Here is a 12,567-nt window from a genome sequence, read left to right as displayed (position 1 = left end):
GAGAGAGAGAGAGAGAGAGAGAGAGAGAGAGAGAGAGCAATACAACAATAAACGTTAAAAAAGAATCAAAATAAATTGTTGAAAAGAGAGGCTTAATTGATCAGTAATTAGAACAGTAAAGAACAACTATCAACAATATTATCTTCATACCTTGGCTTAGTCCTCTTCTGATTCCGACATAGTAGATGGAGGAGGTGTTTCTTGATAATCTGACCGCTGAGCATGATGGTTTGGGGGTATACCTGGTGCGAGATGTGGAAAAAAGAGAGTTCTATAAAACAACGGTCTAGGGCGTTGAGGAAGGTTATTCGGATTTATATAAGAGGGACCTACAAAATTGTAACTACGTGAAGGTAGTTCGGAGCTGCTTGATGTATCTTGTAAGTTATTTGAAGGTGATTGAGAGGTACCATCTTGGCGATTTGGCGTTCTATACAACGGTCTTCTAAAATTGAAGTAAGACAATCTTATAATTCCAGCCGGAATCCTAGGTTGTGGGACGAGAGGTGGAATTAGCATGGGGGGAATCCTGGGTGTGGTAAAAGGCAAAGAGGCTTGCCAAGGAAGAAATCCGAACCGTGGCAGAGGATTGGCGATGTTGTACAAAGGTACAGGACGGTTCACTGATTGAGTGCTAGAAAAACCACCTGAATTGATCGAATCAGATGCTCCTGGTACTGCTGAACTAGTCCCAGAAGACTCAGTTTCTCTTGCTGGGCTCAAAGTTGGTTCTTCCGGCTCACGGGATGGGCCTGGTCTTGGAAGTTCATTACTTTCCCTGGCATTGGAGGGGGGTAGATTGAAACTAACCCGTTTCTTTTTTGATTTATTGATTTTTTTGTTTTTTTTCTGACCGATTATTGGTTTGGTAGCTTTTAATTGACTACGACGAACCATTGAGTGCTTCTCTAATTTTTTTTTAGGTTTTTTATCTTCCATTTTTAAATCTGAAAAAAATATACATCATTATTACATACACATTACATATATACACATTATAAAATTAAAAATGCATTTTTAATAAAGGGACTTTCCTCAGACCTATGAATAAAACGTGATGCCCCATGGTTAAAATATATAAATAAATTTAACATATATACGGATTAATTTAACAAGTATTGACTTTGTCTAAGGGCTAGTATCTAGACAATCAAGAGGCACGGGCACACAGAAATAATCTTATAAATAAATTTTAATATTATTAGAGCTGTGAATCTTTAACAAGAACCAAGCTAACGATGTTCACGTTAGAAACAACTACTGTTTATAGGCTAACTATCACTCGAGGTGTGTAAGACAGTCACTTGTCGGATACGAATCCCAAACGGTCACTCTATGCTAAGACAAGGATTTTTGAACACGTTCCTTTGTGATGGAATCGGCTTTCATCAAATCAAATTGATTCTAAAAGTAGTAGGCTCAATAATTGGCATTCTTCAGAGAGTTCACGATTTGGATTTGACTTTCACTATGTTTTTATTAGTATTATTTTTTTTATTTACACTTTTTTTTATGTACTTATTTATTAATCTTTATAACAAAAGTTGTATTGAACTGCCTATGTAATAACAGAGGAGAAGATATGTAATGTAATTACAAAACGAAATTGCAGTCGATTCTTGAACTGTATTAGTTGCATTAAATACCTAGGAGCATGATAAAAGTATGATACAGGCTTGTAGAGAAACTACCCATTGGTAGCACTCTAATAGTATTCTACATCTTCTTTTTTTGACCTGTCGCCAATAGATAATCCAACTAAACGGAACAACTTACACACATTTCAAAACAAAAGCCAAGGAATTGCCATTTTCTTATTAATCACTTCCAAGTGAAGTCAATAGATGAATTAATTAAAAAATGTTTCACCAGGAGTGTAATAACGGGGAGGGGAAGCGGAGGTAACTTTATTTTTTATAATTGAAATAGAACTACAAATAACAATAATGATGTAATAATAAAAAGGAATAAACTACAGCTTGGCGATTTAAGGACTAATATAATTATTTTATGTAATAAAAATATCAATGACAATTAATAAATTACCTAACAATTCTTAAATATTATTTTATAACTTATTATACAGAAATTTATTGGTTGAGAGCTACCTTTAGGAGGCTAAAAGAAAAATATCTTGGAACTTATTATTTCACGCCTGCATAAAATATTCTGATAACAGATTACTACATAAGTCATACATTAGAGTTCGACCAACAGAAGGATAAAATAGTTAATAAAATTATAGCACATTTGATCTGGATTGCTTGTAGTAGTAAATAAATAATATTTTTAAAAAAATAATAATTTCAATTATTAACTATTAAGATTAGTTGTAACGTTTCAGGAAGTTACTAATTTAATAGGTCTATTTTTTGTATTTGTATTGTTTCAACGAGTGTATTTATTTTATTTTTTTTTTAAAGTCTAATATATCCTTTTGAAAAATAGTTGAAAGTAACTGCCGAAATATTGCTAAAAATGTTCAAGATTTAATTTTATGAGAAGAAAGGATATTAGATTCGTATGTAATAATAGGGTATGTGTGTAACAGATCTGAGTGCAACAACTTTTGAACGATAGATTAGCTATTAAAAGTACAATTAAGAAAGTTTGGCATAAATCTGTTCAATAGTTTATTTTATTACAAGCTTATCAAAATTTTAACTATACAAAACCCGCATCACAGTCCGTCACTGCAGGCTGCTTCATTATTAATGAAATAACTGTTTCTGAAATGATTATTTAATCAAATATTTTTTTTTAATTTACAATTTTTATAAGAAGTTAATTTAGATTAATTGTAGAAAGTGCAACTACCATATTTTTTACAATAGTGGCTATCATGGAAGTAAAGTGTCCCGTTTTAAAGTGAAATTAGCTTTGCCGCCACTACTCGTACTGTTAACCCCAGAGCTAGTGTTACAAAATTGTCATGACAGCACCATTATACATTTGACACTGTGGCATTATATTTTCCATTATTGATAGATTTTATATATTATTTAACAACTGCAGTTAGTTTAGAAATATTTATTTTGATCGATGATCGTAAAGAGCTTATATTTTCACCTAAATATTTTTTAATTCGTGCAGATAGAAGTAAAAACCAAAACATGTATATACTACATCAGGCTATGTTTAAAGATACTGCCTAAACAAATGAAACAATAAAAAGATTAAGCTACCTAAAACTATTATAAAACTTATATTTTCACCTAAATATTTTTTAATTCGTGCAGATAGAAGTAAAAACCAAAACATGTATATACTATATCAGGCTCTGTTTCAAGATACTGCCTAAACAAATGAAACAATAAAAAGATTAAGCTACCTAAAACTTCTTTTAAAAATTTATTTATTAACATTTACATAAAAATGCATTTAGTAAATTTAATATAAGATCATAATGGTATGAAACAGGCATGTAGAGAAACCACCCATTGGTAGCATTCTAATAGCGTTTCTACATTAGAAAGTCTCAAGGCCAACTTCTTTTCAGATCTTTTCAGGCACCTCGGAGGATTGAAATGGAAGAGGATGCAAGTTTAGAAACTGGTGGGTTTTGGTGGTTATAATGGAAGAATTGATATTCAGTTTGGGCTAGATCGATTACGTATGGAACATTAATATCTTTATGGATAATTTTATTAGTTACAAAGTAAGGATCATTGAGGATTTTATGAAGGATTTTGGATTGTAAGGATTGGATACGAGAGGAATTAGAAGGCTTATTCCAGAAGAGAGGGTAGCAAAAACTCTTATACCAATGGACGAAGGACCGGGTACTCTACTTTTTAAGTTTGAGGATGATTTTGTAAATTACAGCTGTAAAATATTTTTAAAAGGTTTTCATCTATGGGGGAAATTGAGGTTTATATATACAGTTACATATAACATATGTAATACTTTGTACAGATTAGAAAATAAATATCAAAACGGATTTGTGTGTAAAATACCGTACATAAATTAGCTAGAAATGTATATAAGAGAAACTAAAAAATATATTAATGAAAAAATGAACCAAGATAATAATGACATTAAAACATGGAAAAACGGCATTGGTAAATGTTTTAACTTTCACTTATCTATATACGGAATATATAGTGAGGGAAAAATCTCCAATACGAGTTTTCGACGGAAATACACGCTTTGAGGTCCCCTGAGTCCATACTGCACCAGATTTAAAAAAAAAAAAAACTAACTTAATATTTTGATAATATAAAAATATTCCATAAGAAAGATAATATTAAGTCCTATCACGAGAAATCGAAACTCCTGAGAATTTAAGAGTACATTTATGCAATAATGACAGTCATACAGTGGTTGAAAAACATTTCCAAGCTCGGTCTGTCGAGTAAAGAAAAAAAATTTTGATTTCATCATAATTACAAAATAAATTTGCTTTAAGATATAAGCTTTCAAATGTTTCTACCATTAATGCTGTACGATAAAAAAAAATTTAATAAACTCTCTCGTGCCCGGGTGTGGCGGCAACTGTAGTTCAGTGCTCGTATCACTCTGCCTTTGTTTTCTTCTCATCTAGGCAATATAATAATAATAATAATCTTTATTTATTCTGGAATTGACCCCTTTAGAATAATTTACAGGTGTCAAAATTAGGCTTTAGAGCCTTAGAGTAAATTACAAAATAGAGATGAAATTACAAGATGTCATAAAATAAAATAATACAGTGAATTTAAAAAATATACAATTAAACAACCATAATTAACAGAATATATAAAATAATGATAAAACAAATAAAATTAAACCACTTGTCATATCATATAACATAGATGACTTCTGATAGTAAATAAAAGGAAAAAAAATTTAAAAAATCAAATACAATTAAACTAAAAAGTAATAAATGAAAAGATATAATTTCTGCTAGTGTACATATCTACAATTATAAACGAAGATCTAAGACATAAAATACAGAAAAGATATAAAGCTTTTTTGAAACTTTCAATTGTTATCCTTCCGGAATTGGGAGGACAGAAGGTAGTCGAAGATACGGGATTTGAAGATTGGAAGGGTGTTAGAAATACGAATAAAGGAGGGAATAGAATTCCATAGGGAAGAGGAACGGATGAGAAAAGATCAACCAAAGGCTGCGGTTCGATAGGCAGTTACATATAAGTCTGAGGGCCGTGAGCGGGTATTGCGGGAATGCACTGAGGACTTAAATTAAAGGATATCTGAGATGTACGATGGACGGCGGGATTGGATAACTTGATAGAGAAAGGATGCAAGGAAATACGTACGACGGAAGGAGGGGCTAAGCCACCTCAACTCTTCATAAAATCGGGTGACAGAGGCGTCTCTGGGGACTCCAAAGATGAATCGTATAAAGCAATTATTTAACCGTTTTAATTTTGCTTCGAGATCCCCAGAGACACCCCCGTAAACCACACAGCAATAGTCAAAATGGGGGAATATTAAGGAAGTAACCAGGAGCCTGCGGGTTCCAAAAGGAAGTAGGTGACGAAGATAATTTAAACACTTCAGGGTGGAAAAGGTACGACGAGCAATATCGGAGACGTGGTTTTTCCAGGACAGAGTTTGGTCTATAGTGACACCAAGGTTTTTAACGTATGGATGGGATTGTATTCGATTGTTGTTTAGGAATAAGGTTGGAATATGAGGAATAGTTTTCAGGAGGTGATTGGATCCTATTACGATTACCTTAGTCTTCTCTGCATTCAACTTAAGCTTGTTTTTTTGTGCCCACTGGCTAATTCTATTCAAGTCTTCCTGGATCTTCTCCGTAGCAACTAATAGGTCAGAAGTTGGGAAGGAAAGCTAAATTTGGAAATCATACATACTGCGTACAAATGGTATTGAGAATGTTGAGAAGGATGAGAAGGTCATTGATGTAGATTGTGAAAAGAGTAGGGGATAGCGATGAACCCTGAGGGATGCCACAGATGAGGGGACGATGGAGGTTGTTGATGGTCGTTGATGGAGGTTTATCAGGAACCACCGCGTACTGGGAACGATCGGATGGAAGGATTGAAACCAGCGCAAAGCACTGTTGGATAGAGGAAGATTTCGTAGTTTGGTAAGAAGGATGTTTTGGTCAACCATATCAAATGCTTTTGAGAAATCCAGTAGGATGAGGATAGTTAGGTTTTGGTGTTCCATGGCAGTTTGGAGGTCGTGAGTTATTTTAAGCAGAGCGGATTGTGTTGAATGGCCAGGTCGAAAGCCGGACTGGAGGGGATTAAGAAAGTTTGAGAGTGGTTTTGAACAAGGCGTTCTAGCGGTTTTGAAAGGTTGGAGAGGAGAGAAATAGGGCGGAAGTCATTAGGTGAAGAAGGATTTGGGATTTTATTAAATGGTCGAACTAAAGCGGTTTTCCAATGAGAAGGAAATGTGGCATTTTGAAAATTGTATATATGATAGAGGTCGGGAATAAGAACTGGAAGACAAGTCCATGATCGTTGGTATGGGATCTCAGAAGGCTGGATAGTAGTTCTTCGTAAGATATGTGGAAAAAAAAGAAGTTTTCAGGATTGAAGGTGTTATTTGGAATTTCAGGAAAGGTTGATGGGCATGTGAAATGGTTGTTGAGATCTTCAGGTGTTATCGGAAGAGCTGAAAAAATTGGATTCTGGTAAGGATAAATTTCGGAGTATTTTCCACTTGGATTTGGGATCAGGAGCATTGGAGAGTGCGTAATGAATGTGAAGGGATTTAGCACGTCGAATTGCTAATTGGGTAGCATTGCGGAGAAGTTTAAAATGTGTATAATCTGCAGAAAGGCGGGTTCGACGAAATTTCCGTCTAGGTGCTTCTCTTTGTTTTATCATTTCCTTTGTTTCCGTAGTAAGCCAAGGTGCAGTTGGACGGAGTAAGGTTCGGGTTTTGGATAATATAGCGATATCTACTCTTAAAATTAGCTGAGAGCGAGTTTATAAACAGTAGAACATTTATACATTCACGGAAAGTGAGGTGAGTGACAATTTATTAACATTCAGAAGTTATAAATTGGTGACCGTTTGTCTGAGCTGACTAGGTGGCCGGTATTACCCTTAGGGGGGTCTTATCTTATCGAACTATTTCATTGCCAAGGCTCTGTGTGCCAACAATCTGTCTCCAGTGGGTCCTAAATTCCAACCCAAAGACTATATATATTCTAAATTGAGTGGTATTTTTTAATTTAATTTTTCAATCGAAATGAATAAATGTATGGAGCTAGACAGGAATATGTCCTGCGAAAATTCCAAAGAGGGGACAGCAGTATCAGAAATAAGCGAAACAGACTCGGAATATTTAAAAAGACAAACCCTCCAAAAGAGAATCCGAAACATTGCCCCCGGCTCCGCGGAAACTTCACCTAATAAGAAAAAAAAAGCCAAACCTAAACAACCAGTTGACAAGTCAACCAAAAATCGCAGTAAGACCACTGTAGCCACAACAGGGGTAACTACTTTACCATCTACTTCTACCAGTAACAATATTGTTGCCGCTAACAATCAACCAGGAGATACTTCGAACCCGGTTACATTCTCAGAACCGGAGCCAATTTATGTCCTAACACTTATTTACGTCACGAACATCAAAAATTTCGTTTCCTTTAGTAAGGAAATTGCAAATATGATCGGGCAGACGAATTTCCGTTGTTTCTCAAGAGTAAAAGATATAAAAATAAATACTACCACGAAGGAACATAACAAATTTTTAATAAATTATTTTAATTCAAAACACTACAACATTCATTGCTACCAACTTCTCGATGAAAAAGTACAGAGTGGTCTTAAGAGACCTACATTCAACAACTTCCACAAGCGAAATAAAAAGTAGCTTAGAGGAAATAGGACATAACGTCCGAAATATTGTTTGCGTACTAAACCCCATTGAAAATTTTTTTCCACTGCCACTGTTCTTCATATTACAGTCATTGCCTGCACGGAACAATAGTGAAATATTTCAAGTAACAAGACTCAACAGTACGCTTTGAGCAGCCCAGACAGTAATCTACAATAGTGCAGTGACTATCAAAACCTAGAACACACCAAGAGCTACTGCCATCACCAAGCCAGGTGCGTTAAATGTGCCGGCCTCCATGAATCAAACACCTGCCAAAAATCACGGGATGAACCAGCCAAATGTGCACTGTGCACGAAAGACCATCCGGCGAACTACAGAGGGTGCGAGGTCTATACAAACTTACACAATCAAAGGACCCACAATAGGGCATTAAAAACTCATGAGGAGAAGAATCGCACGCAGGTACCTCCTGAAGTTGGTAATTTCGCCAGTTTTCCAGAATTAGAGAAAAATATAACTCAACTCAATCAGCTACAACCTTCGGTCTCAACCGTCTCAAATCATCATCGCCGGGAATACAGAAGACCGCAACCATACTCTGAAGTCACCAGGAACCAGCAATCTCGACATCAAGGGCCTGAGAACTCCCATTCCTATCACCAGACCTCTCAGTCAAATTCATCCCGAATCCAATCCTTACAGTCCTTCGTAAAATCCTTAATGTCACAAATCAAGTCATCCATCAGGACCTCAATGTCCCATATGCTACCGACTACCCTACAATATCCTTTAATAATGTTGCTGTTACCTCTGTCCAACAGATCTGCTATCTTGGGCTGCACTTGGATAAACGAATAAATTGGAATCCTCAAAAAAGACTAAAACGGCAGGAAACTGCATGTCGATTCAGACTATCACTTCACTTACTAGACAAACGGTCAAAATCCGTGCCAATCCATTACAAAAGACTGATTTACACGACTATAATAAGGCCTATCTGGACATACGGAGTAGAGCTTTGGGGTTCCACTAAACCTTTGAATTCCTCTCTTATCCAATCCTTACAATCCAAAATCATTCATTAAATCCTCACAACTCTCTACTTTGTCCCCAATAAAATCATTTATAATACCTTAATGTTCTATATGCAACCGATCTAGCCTGAACGAGACATCAATCCTTCCATTATAAACTCCCTTACCACCCAAACCCACTAGTTTCTAATCTTGCTTTCCCTTCCATTCCTGACAATTCTCCGAGGCAGCTGAAAAGAACATGAAGATGACCTCGAGACCTTCTAATGTCAAATTCTTATTATTGTCCTACCTATTAGAAGTTTCTCTACATGCCTATATCATACCATTATAACCTTAAATCAAATTTACTAGGTGTATTATTATGTAAATACAGTTGTAAATGTCAATAAATAAACAAAAAATCGTAAATTATTCCATAATTGGATTTGAAAGCTTTGTAACAAGTGTAATAATTAAAATATATTGGGTTAAATTAGTAAAATATTTTAAGTAAAGAAACTATTTATATAAATATGGGCAACAGGGTGATGTTTCCAATATCTTGAAAAAAATTGTTCTTTCTGCCATTTATCAACTACCGCATGTCGTCGAAAACAAATGTTTTTAATAAATTATCCATGAAAATATATATGAAGGATGTTTATACATACACTTCCAAAAATTTAAACATTAAATAATACTTCAGTACCGGAATGAATACTCATTCATACCAACCAATAAAAATTCTTATTAACAACGAATGTTTAGTGATACCTATAATGAAAAATATTAATAATGATTGATATAAAATGATTGATTTGTTTATCACGAGCAAACAAAACCAACATTGAAACATTCCTAAAGCTGAGTCAACGAACAATGGAAGCGATAGTTTAAGCTGACTAATGAGCAACTAAAAAAAAAAGCAGTACTGAAGCACTTATTTTGGACAATGAAGCTCTTATTGTGTGGTCATGTTAAAAACAACATTGAAGGAAAATTCTAAAATATAAAATACACAGAGCTACCCAGCTATAACTATAGATAGCTATAACTATCATTTTAAGAGTCGATTTTTACTTTACTTACCTATATATTTTATGGGGAATTATTGCAGTCATAAGATATTTCGAAGAGACACAGGAAGATTCACTGAGTTTATGATGGTATATGCCTAGGATGTTACGCTAACTTTTTCTCTAAAATGGACTTAGCGGCCATATTTGAACCTTTTTAAAGGAAATGCTGTCAGTTTTAGTTTTTCATTAAAACATTTATATCGAAACATTTTAAAGATACAAGTGAAAATCCAGCAAAAAGGACCTTCGACATGAAACAGTTTGAGTGGAGCGGGAATCTTTCATGTATTCATCTTACATGTACCCTTAAAAAATATTCGTTGTAAAATGATTACTCCTGTAGTAGCGGCATCTGATAGTGATATTATAGTACGGGGAATACAAATACATAGGGGACAGACACCCTTTACCCCAAGTTGGAGATAGGTTGAGATGGGCTGGAAATGGTTAAATTTCCGGCTTAGTAGTCCACAGACCTCTGGGAGGACACCACCGAAGAATGGAACCGGCGTTGGATGACAAGCCCAAAAGGTGCTACCTTAAGGAAATATTTCCCCACCGTTCGGTCACGGATGGAAGCAAAGTGGGTCCTCCTAATTTCTCTCGGGGAATGGGGGATTTCGAGCCAAGCTTCATGGCCATGGGATGGATATCGACCCCCTATACCCTAGTTGTGGTGTTCCGGAGACTGCCGAGCACATCATCATAGACTGTATCACCTTTGATGCATTATGGGCCAGATTGCAGAGGGAAACCGGACTCAACGTCCTCAAAGAGTATGACTTCCCTCAACTAGTAAGCGAAGAAAACTACTCCTATTACAAAGAATTTGTATACGGGTGGAATTATTGGACCAACAATTATTGGACCAAGCCCCTTCAATATCCGTCAAAGGAGAAGACCAGCCCCTGGAATGCCTGCTGACGGAAGACGCGCAGAAGACTGGAAACTGATGAAAGCTATAAGAAAACTTAGTGAATTATTAATTATAAATTGATTTATTAGCAGTAGTTGGATAATGGATATGTAACATCGAACTGCTACTGCACACCTGTATTGCTTGAAAGGCAGGGGAAGGTGGAAATAAATAAATAAAAGTCCTCAGACTTCTATAATATGGAAACTACTGCTCTAAATGACGCTATATCGGCTATACTTAAAACATTATAAGACAAAAACGACCTTGAAATATTGTGGATATGATTCCCCATTTTCAAGCTCCAACCTTCCTCATAATGAAACAAATGCTCAATAAAAAGTAAAGACAGTATCTATATATTAAAATCAAATAAATATTATATAAAAAGGAAGATATAATCGACTATCTACCCATCATTCTATAATTCAACGGAATCACTCAATTATTACACATTTAAATTTATAATTCTATTACTACAACTTAAATCTTTAATACATAGAACTAAATGTCATTAAAATGAAAAAAAAAAATTTTAAATGAATTAAACTCACCGTGATTACGATCCGCCCTTCTCAACCGCAAGACGATCTGAAAGTGCTCCTGAATACAATGGGGCGAGCTCGCCGCCATATCCGCGCATGCCCACTTTCCCCACTCTCCCCCCTATACCCCTACCCTTCCTAAATCAGGCTACCTGCCTTCTTATGAATTTATGTTTAGCTTTATGTTATTATAGTGAAAGGAAAAATTTTATAATATTATAATTATTATTATTTTTAACATAATTTTCGAAATTAGTTTCATCAGAACTATAAAATGTGGTGCAATAATTATTAAATTCATAATTACCATATTTGTTGTAACAATAATGGATATATCCAAAACTCGTATTAAATATTTTCAGTCTAATATATCTATGATTAATTAATAATAATAATTTTCCTCCTTTAATTCCATCACCTTAGAATTACCGTGATGCGCCGTTTATTTTCCTCTAATACTACAGTAAATTTTGTTTCTCACACATAAATAACGGTTCTTTTGAAAAAAAAAAATCATATCAAAGCACTTACATAAAAACACAAATTTATGTATGTAAGTGATTAATAAGCGATGGATATGTAACATAGAACTGCTGCTGCACACCTGTATTGCTTGTAAGGCAGGGGAAGGTAGAAATAATAAATAAAAGTCCACAGACTTCTATGGTATGGGAACTGTTGAGATAAATTGCTTTATTGTGTTTATCTATCAATTTATCTTCATTGAAAGATTTGTGCGGTTGACACTGGCAACACTGCTGATTGTAACCTACCTCCCACAACGGACTAAGTCGTTTAACCATGCTCTTGCCCTCGTGGTGTTTTGCTATGTGCTTTTATGTAATGTGCCTTTTATAATTATATTCAAATTTTATCGGCTCTGCTAGTTTTTATTTAACCCATTTACTTCAATAGGTTATGGGCCCAGCACAGTAATTTCGGAGATAAAAAGTCAGTTCGGTTATTGAAGTGATAGTGTACCCGTATATTGTTTTCGTAACGAAGTTTTTCGGAAAACGAGATGGATCTAAAGATTAACATTGGTGATCTTGAAGGAAAAAGCAACTGGGCGACGTAGAAACTTAAGATTCTGATACTTCTATGGAGTTTTCCTAGTGGAGAGTTGTCACAGGGAAGTTAACATGCCCTAAGCCTGTAGCTACTGGAGCATCAGAACAGGAGGTAAATGATTTCAATAATAAAAATGAACAGTTTAAAACTGCGGATACTAAGGCCATGCT

At 35.0% G+C, this 12,567-nt stretch overlaps 1 long non-coding RNA gene across 2 annotated transcripts in view; it reads right to left on the bottom strand.

Annotated features, from left to right (window-relative positions):
- Positions 1-12,567, bottom strand: part of LOC106677174 (uncharacterized) — a 28,411-nt gene that overhangs the window by 3,651 nt on the left and 12,193 nt on the right. Inside the window, exons 1-2 of one of the 2 annotated variants that reach the window (XR_010843430.1) lie at positions 11,336-11,391; positions 151-947 (exon numbers count right to left, since the gene is read on the bottom strand). This is a non-coding gene — a long non-coding RNA (uncharacterized lncRNA). Of the gene's footprint in view, positions 1-150; positions 948-11,335; positions 11,392-12,567 lie in introns of those variants that run through there. The other variant, XR_010843431.1, reaches the window with a different exon arrangement.

Source organism: Halyomorpha halys, unplaced genomic scaffold (genome assembly GCF_000696795.3).
Source record: "Halyomorpha halys isolate HHAL.00 unplaced genomic scaffold, Hhal_1.1 Scaffold90.1, whole genome shotgun sequence".
Taxonomy (NCBI): domain Eukaryota; kingdom Metazoa; phylum Arthropoda; class Insecta; order Hemiptera; family Pentatomidae; genus Halyomorpha; species Halyomorpha halys.
This window is presented reverse-complemented; position numbering and strand designations above follow the sequence as displayed.